This window comes from Arachis ipaensis, chromosome B7, assembly GCF_059453495.1.
Source record: "Arachis ipaensis isolate K30076 ecotype BB chromosome B7, ASM5945349v1, whole genome shotgun sequence".
NCBI classification, from domain to species: domain Eukaryota; kingdom Viridiplantae; phylum Streptophyta; class Magnoliopsida; order Fabales; family Fabaceae; genus Arachis; species Arachis ipaensis.
In genome coordinates, this window is record NC_142442.1 from 138,004,902 (window position 1) to 138,010,901 (window position 6,000).

At 30.9% G+C, this 6,000-nt stretch overlaps 1 non-coding gene across 1 annotated transcript; it reads left to right on the forward strand.

The window, feature by feature from the left end:
• Nucleotides 1–1,478: 1,478 nt before the first annotated feature.
• Nucleotides 1,479–1,551, forward strand: TRNAK-CUU (transfer RNA lysine (anticodon CUU)). The gene has a single exon. It is a non-coding gene; the product is annotated as a tRNA-Lys (tRNA).
• The last annotated feature ends 4,449 nt before the right edge of the window (nt 1,552–6,000 follow it).

The window sequence follows — 6,000 nt, forward strand, 5'->3', positions numbered from 1 at the left end:
TTCCTTATTTTATTTTTTTATAAGGAATAAAAATTATTTTATATTAACCTGCTCTAACATTTAGATGACACTATAAGTACTCAATAAATTTATATTTTATAAAATGAAATATGGTCATTTTGTATATTACATGAAAGATGGCACTAACCTTTCTTATAAAATACCATAAAAACTATATCGATGTGTTTAGAAAAAAAAATTTGGAATTTATTAGTTGAATTTTGTATTAATTATTATGTTTAAAATAAACTATAAAATAATAATTGATTCAATTAAAAATAATTTTTTATGTTTGAAATGAGTAACAATTAAATTGATTATTTAAGTTTAAAATATTTTATTTTTATTACGTATTCTCTAATAATTTCATAACAATCCATTATCATTGTCAAACCACCATGTGCTTTAATTTTGTCTGATCACCACCACCTTCTTAGTCTCTAAGACTGCGTTTGTTTCTGAGAACAGAACAGATAGGATGAGAATAGAATAAAACAAAATATTCTTGTATTTTATTTAGTGATAAATTAAAATAAATTATGAAAATTCAATTTATTCTTATTTTTTTTCATTCAAAAAATTTAAGATAAAAAATATAATAATAAAAAATATAATTATAAAAAATCAATAAGAATAATGAAAAAAAATAAAAAATAAATTGTGTCATTTGTTAGTGTTTCTGTGTCCTTCGTTAGTGTTTCTGTGTCCTTCCTGTCAAGATGGACACAAAATATACTAATTCAGTGTCGCTAGACACATTGTCTCTGTCCATGTCTCTTCTATCAAATGCGATTTTGTGTCTCTGTATCCCTGTCTCAGTGTCCTGTCTCTATAAACAAACACAGCCTAAACTCTCTCTTTAAATTAGTGTCTAAAGAACAAATTATTCTCTTTATTTTTTAAATTTAAATTAATCAAATTCAATTACAACCAAATTCTATAAAAAATAATATTTAGAGAAATTGAAATGACAAATAAAATAAACTCATGAGATTTCTAACTCAAGTCAATTCTCATTTTTTTCTAATTTCATATAAATTAATTGATTTACAAATCAAATCAATTCTATGTTAGATCTATTTATGGATAATACATATATTAATTATAATATTAAATTAAGTTATTTCACATTAAATAACTTATATAACAATGATCTTATTTATTGTCATAAATGCTGAATTGAATAAGTCATTATTACTCTTAATTTAGAATTAAATGAGAATAAAATTAGATATACTATGATGTTAGAATGTAACAAGTATCCAACTCAAATATAAATAGTAACTTCAGGGTTTTTGTCTATAACACATCAAAGTCACCTTTGTGACTCTTTTCTCATCAAACGAGTTACAATATATTTTAGCTCTTTAAAATTATATTAGTTTGCAAAAATTACATTGAAATTTGATTATAAAATATTTTTCTAATATGTTTCACAATTTGGTACATTTTTTAAATATTTAAATAAATAAGCATCTGCCCGTCTAGCTCAGTTGGTAGAGCGCAAGGCTCTTAACCTTGTGGTCGTGGGTTCGAGCCCCACGGTGGGTGTTTTATATTTTAACTTTCTCCTTTAATATTTTATTCTATTAGGTGTAGTGGACATTGCAGCAGGTGCTTTGTTTGATCTTACACTTTAATGTTTGATTTGTGCTTGGTGAGTTGGGCTATTCAAAGGTTCTCCTTGTCATCTTCATTCATCTTCCTGCCGACACACAAATTATTATATCAAAACCCCTTAGACCTGACCCCATCACATACCAAAACCCATCATCAATTGATTTTCTTAACACTTAACACCATCCACTTTTTATTCTGATTCAATCTAATCTTCAATCATTACTACACTGAATTAATGTTTAGCTATGAATCCAATCCTCACCAAATCTTATTTATTGCTTTTAAATTACAATAATACACAATTCATTGCAAATGAACTTCACGTTTGCTACTACTCCTATTGAAAATGAACCTACCACAAATACACATTGACAATACGATAATAATTAAGCATTATGGTTTTGAAGAAAATTGAAGGATGATTAGTTAAACACTGGTGTATAGTGTATATATAAATTCAAAACATGGTGGACCACAAGCAAGCAACAACACCTTATTTCTAATGCTTAATAGGTTGTTTGGTCACCCATCTCTATATTGAAATTATATTATTATTATTCATTCAAGTCCTTGGTAATCCAACCTTATTACTCATTAAAGAGTGAATACCCATCCGGCCCTGACAATTATCTCGAAAGGACAACGAGGTTTCCAAGAAAAAAAACATCAAATTCGGTATCTGATAATTTTTTTTGGAACTAATTAGTTTCTGTGCCAAAAAAAATAACATTGATTTTTTTTTTGCACAGAGACCTAGTTGTTCTTTCGAGGTAATTGTCAGGAATCGGGTTGAATTTTTTCTTGTTGTCTTTCGAGATAATTGTAGAGGCTGATTTAGATTTTTTTCTCCTCATTTAAATATTCAATTCTGATGGAGTTCATTTTTCAATTTCTTGTATTCTCTCCTCCAAGTAATGTACAAGGATTGAGTGGATTATTAGGTATAAAGAGTGTATAAATATATTAAGAAGTGTAATAATATTTGGTTTGCTTGATTGATGGAGAATATCAATGGACAATAATAAATCAATATACATGTCAGCTATAAAAACTGTAATACAAAATTAGCATTATTCCAAGAACTTTATTTGAGCACGTCAAACTAAATTAGTAAATTACAAAACACTTTTTTTTTAAATAAATAAAAATACCACCTTATCCAAGAATGCTGAACTTGTTTATCCGTTGGTCGGTGTAACGTTTTATTCTGAATGACGTGCCATTGTCACAACTCACAATAGAGCTCTCTTTTAAATTTTGAGGCCATGTATACATGTGACCAAGCTTTAACATGATACAGACTTTTCATATTGGATCAATGCATAAGAAAATTTTTGAAGTATTGTGAAAATATTAGGGCTTCACAACTAGTTTTAGTTATTTGTGTTTATTTTATGATTGGCATTGACAGCTAAAATTATTAAAATATAAAGTTTAGTAGTTAACTATTTTTTTAGAACTGATAAATGGAAAGAGTGAATTCATGAGTTTTCGATATTTTAATCAAAGTTTTCACTGCATATTAATTTTTTTTAAATGGATTCATGGCACGTCCACTCATAATAATCATAATATATGATCCGAAACTGTCCCATGAATGAGTACTTTTAATTGTTTAATATTAATGATCATGATGAGGGCAGCTAGTAAACATAGAAAATTTTAGAATAAATTACCATTTGTATACATGAAAAATACAAACGCTGATAAATGTATCCATATAAGAATAAAACAACAATTGTATCAACGGAAGATAATTTTTGTGTGCCAAAAATACCCTAACGGACCAACTGTGTAACCAACGTCTGGGTACTCTTGGCACACGGAATTTCGTGGTTATAATTGTCGTTTTATTCTTATATAGATACATTTGTTAGTATCTGTATCTTTTATGGGTACAAATGGTAATTTATTCGAAAATTTTATTTTAATGTACTATTCTAACATTGGTGGATCGGTGGAAGCGAAATCAAGGGTGTTAAAACCTACTTCAAGGAATCTCTTCGATTTGTTAGCTGAGTGTGCTTCAAGTTAGGTTGCACTGAGGCGTAATTGTAGTAGGGACATTGATACATATATTTGTTTGTGGTTTTGGGGCATTCTTGTTTTCTGGTCCTCAGTTCTTAATTTCCCCAAAATTTTTGGTCACCTAAATGCAAATGATGAATCATGTGTTTCTCCTACGTTCTAGCATATATAGTTACCTACTTTTAAAGAAAGTACAGTATATGATTACGACGCAAAAAGTGGCACGTTCAAAGTTGCATTTCCTACTAATTAATGATCGCTTCGTTTATTTAACAGTATTTAGTATAATCGTCAATTGGAAGTTATATAACAAGGGCGTCAAGGCCAACAAAACTTTTATGTACACACTGAAAATTAATTATCAAATTATATTTATATATATTTATACAAATAACTATTTTTTTATATACTCATAGTATAGTAACTAATTTAATCTTTATGAGAATTCTATAGGACAAAACTTATGAATATTCGAGGGTTGATCAGCCCGACGAGCACCTCACTTCTTAAACACAACTGATTTATGTAAAGTTGTTTAAATATATAACTCTTGATATTAGAAAATGTTGATTTGATAATCACAAGTCAAGTAATTAATGACAAATAATTATAAAAGAATTATTAATACTATTTCTTAAAAAATTTTGTTATTATGAGAACAATTTTAATTTTTTTCCTCATAATTATTAGTTATTGCTAGATTTTTAGACCAGGTACGTAGGCTAAGCAAGTAAGCACAATGTTAGTACTAGGAGTGTTTGCGGTGCGGTTTGGTTCGATTTTTGAGAGAAAAATCATCCGATCCGATCGTCTAATTAAATTACAGTTCGATTTGGTTCGATTTTTTTATCGAAGTCATTCGAATCGAACCAAACCAAACCAAACCAATTAAAAAAGCACTACCATACTATTTCACAAAATCATAACATTGAAATCGACAAACACAAATAAAGTGATTTAATTGGTGACTGATTTTTTATATTCATATGACATGATATATTTAGAATCATTTATTTTTCAAAAGAAAAAATCACTTTTAGACGAATTATCAAAACATAATCAGTATAGATCAAAATCAATTCTATAAAAGTTAGAATGCAAACAAAGCTTACCTCTACAACAGAGCCTATTCTAAAAGTTCCCATGACCTCTTCTTTAGACACCAATGTAAGCAGTGGAATGAGTGCAATGAACTCTCTGATGTATTAAAAACTATAGCAGCTATCATTGTTGGAATAATAGCACAACTTCTAGTAATCAGTGACTTTAACCATTTCTTTATATTTAGTTTCAAAAACCCTTCAGTTATGAATTATCCTGCATATGTTCCTATAATTGTGCTATTTTGTCCTGCTGCTAACAAACCAATTCCCCATATATATAGAATTGGAAACAAAAGTAATAAATCATACTAAATTAGTTCAAAAGTAATTTTTTATTTTTCCAAAATAACTAATAATAATAAACCAGAAGCAGTTTCAGATCAAGTTTTCGGATATTATCGAATAATAACAAATAGAACAGCAATTTCAGTATGAACAACAAACAGAACAACAATTTCAGTAATTCGGTATGAACAACCCATAAGCAATTTCAGTAATTCAGTATGAACAGCAATTTCAGTATGAACAACCCAGAAGCAGTTTTAACGATTCAACAGAACAGCAATTGAAAAATGAACAACAAATAGAACAACAATTTTAGTCCAATTACATAGCTGACTCGGTGGCTCAGGCTCCATTATTTGACTTGAATCGGTGGCTGGGTGGGAGGTGTTGTGTTGTGGGTGGCCAGAAACACTACTGGGTGGTGGCGTGGTGCTGTGCAACTTGCGACTTGCGAGGGTGCTGCTGGGTGCGACTTGCGATGGTGGTGCTGGGTGAGTAGGTGGTGCTGGTGCGACTTGCGAGTTGCGAGGGTGGTTCTCGGCTGTTGGGCGCTGGTTGTGACTGGCTGTGTGCTGGGCTACTTTGTCCGTGAGGAGGTCCTGGGAACAGTGGCAGGAAAGATTCAGCGGCGCTGGGAGGAAGGCTTTGGCGGCGCTGCGAGGTGGTGGGAGGAAGGGTCTCTTGCCGGCACTGGGAGGTGTAGAGAGCGAGGCAGTGAGAGCTGAGAAGGTAGCAGCTAGGTTTCATTTGGGGGGTGGAATGTGGGGGTTCGTTTGGGGGTTAGGTTAGGTCACGTACTCACGTTCATTTGGGGGTATGGGAATGGGAGGGGCCGAGGGGGGCTTGGTTTTTTTAGGATTTTTTTAACCTCATCGGTTCGGTTGGAATTTTCATTGTCAGAATCGAAATCAAATCGAACCGCAATAAAAACAGCAAAATATAATTTTTTTTTTTTGGTTTTTTT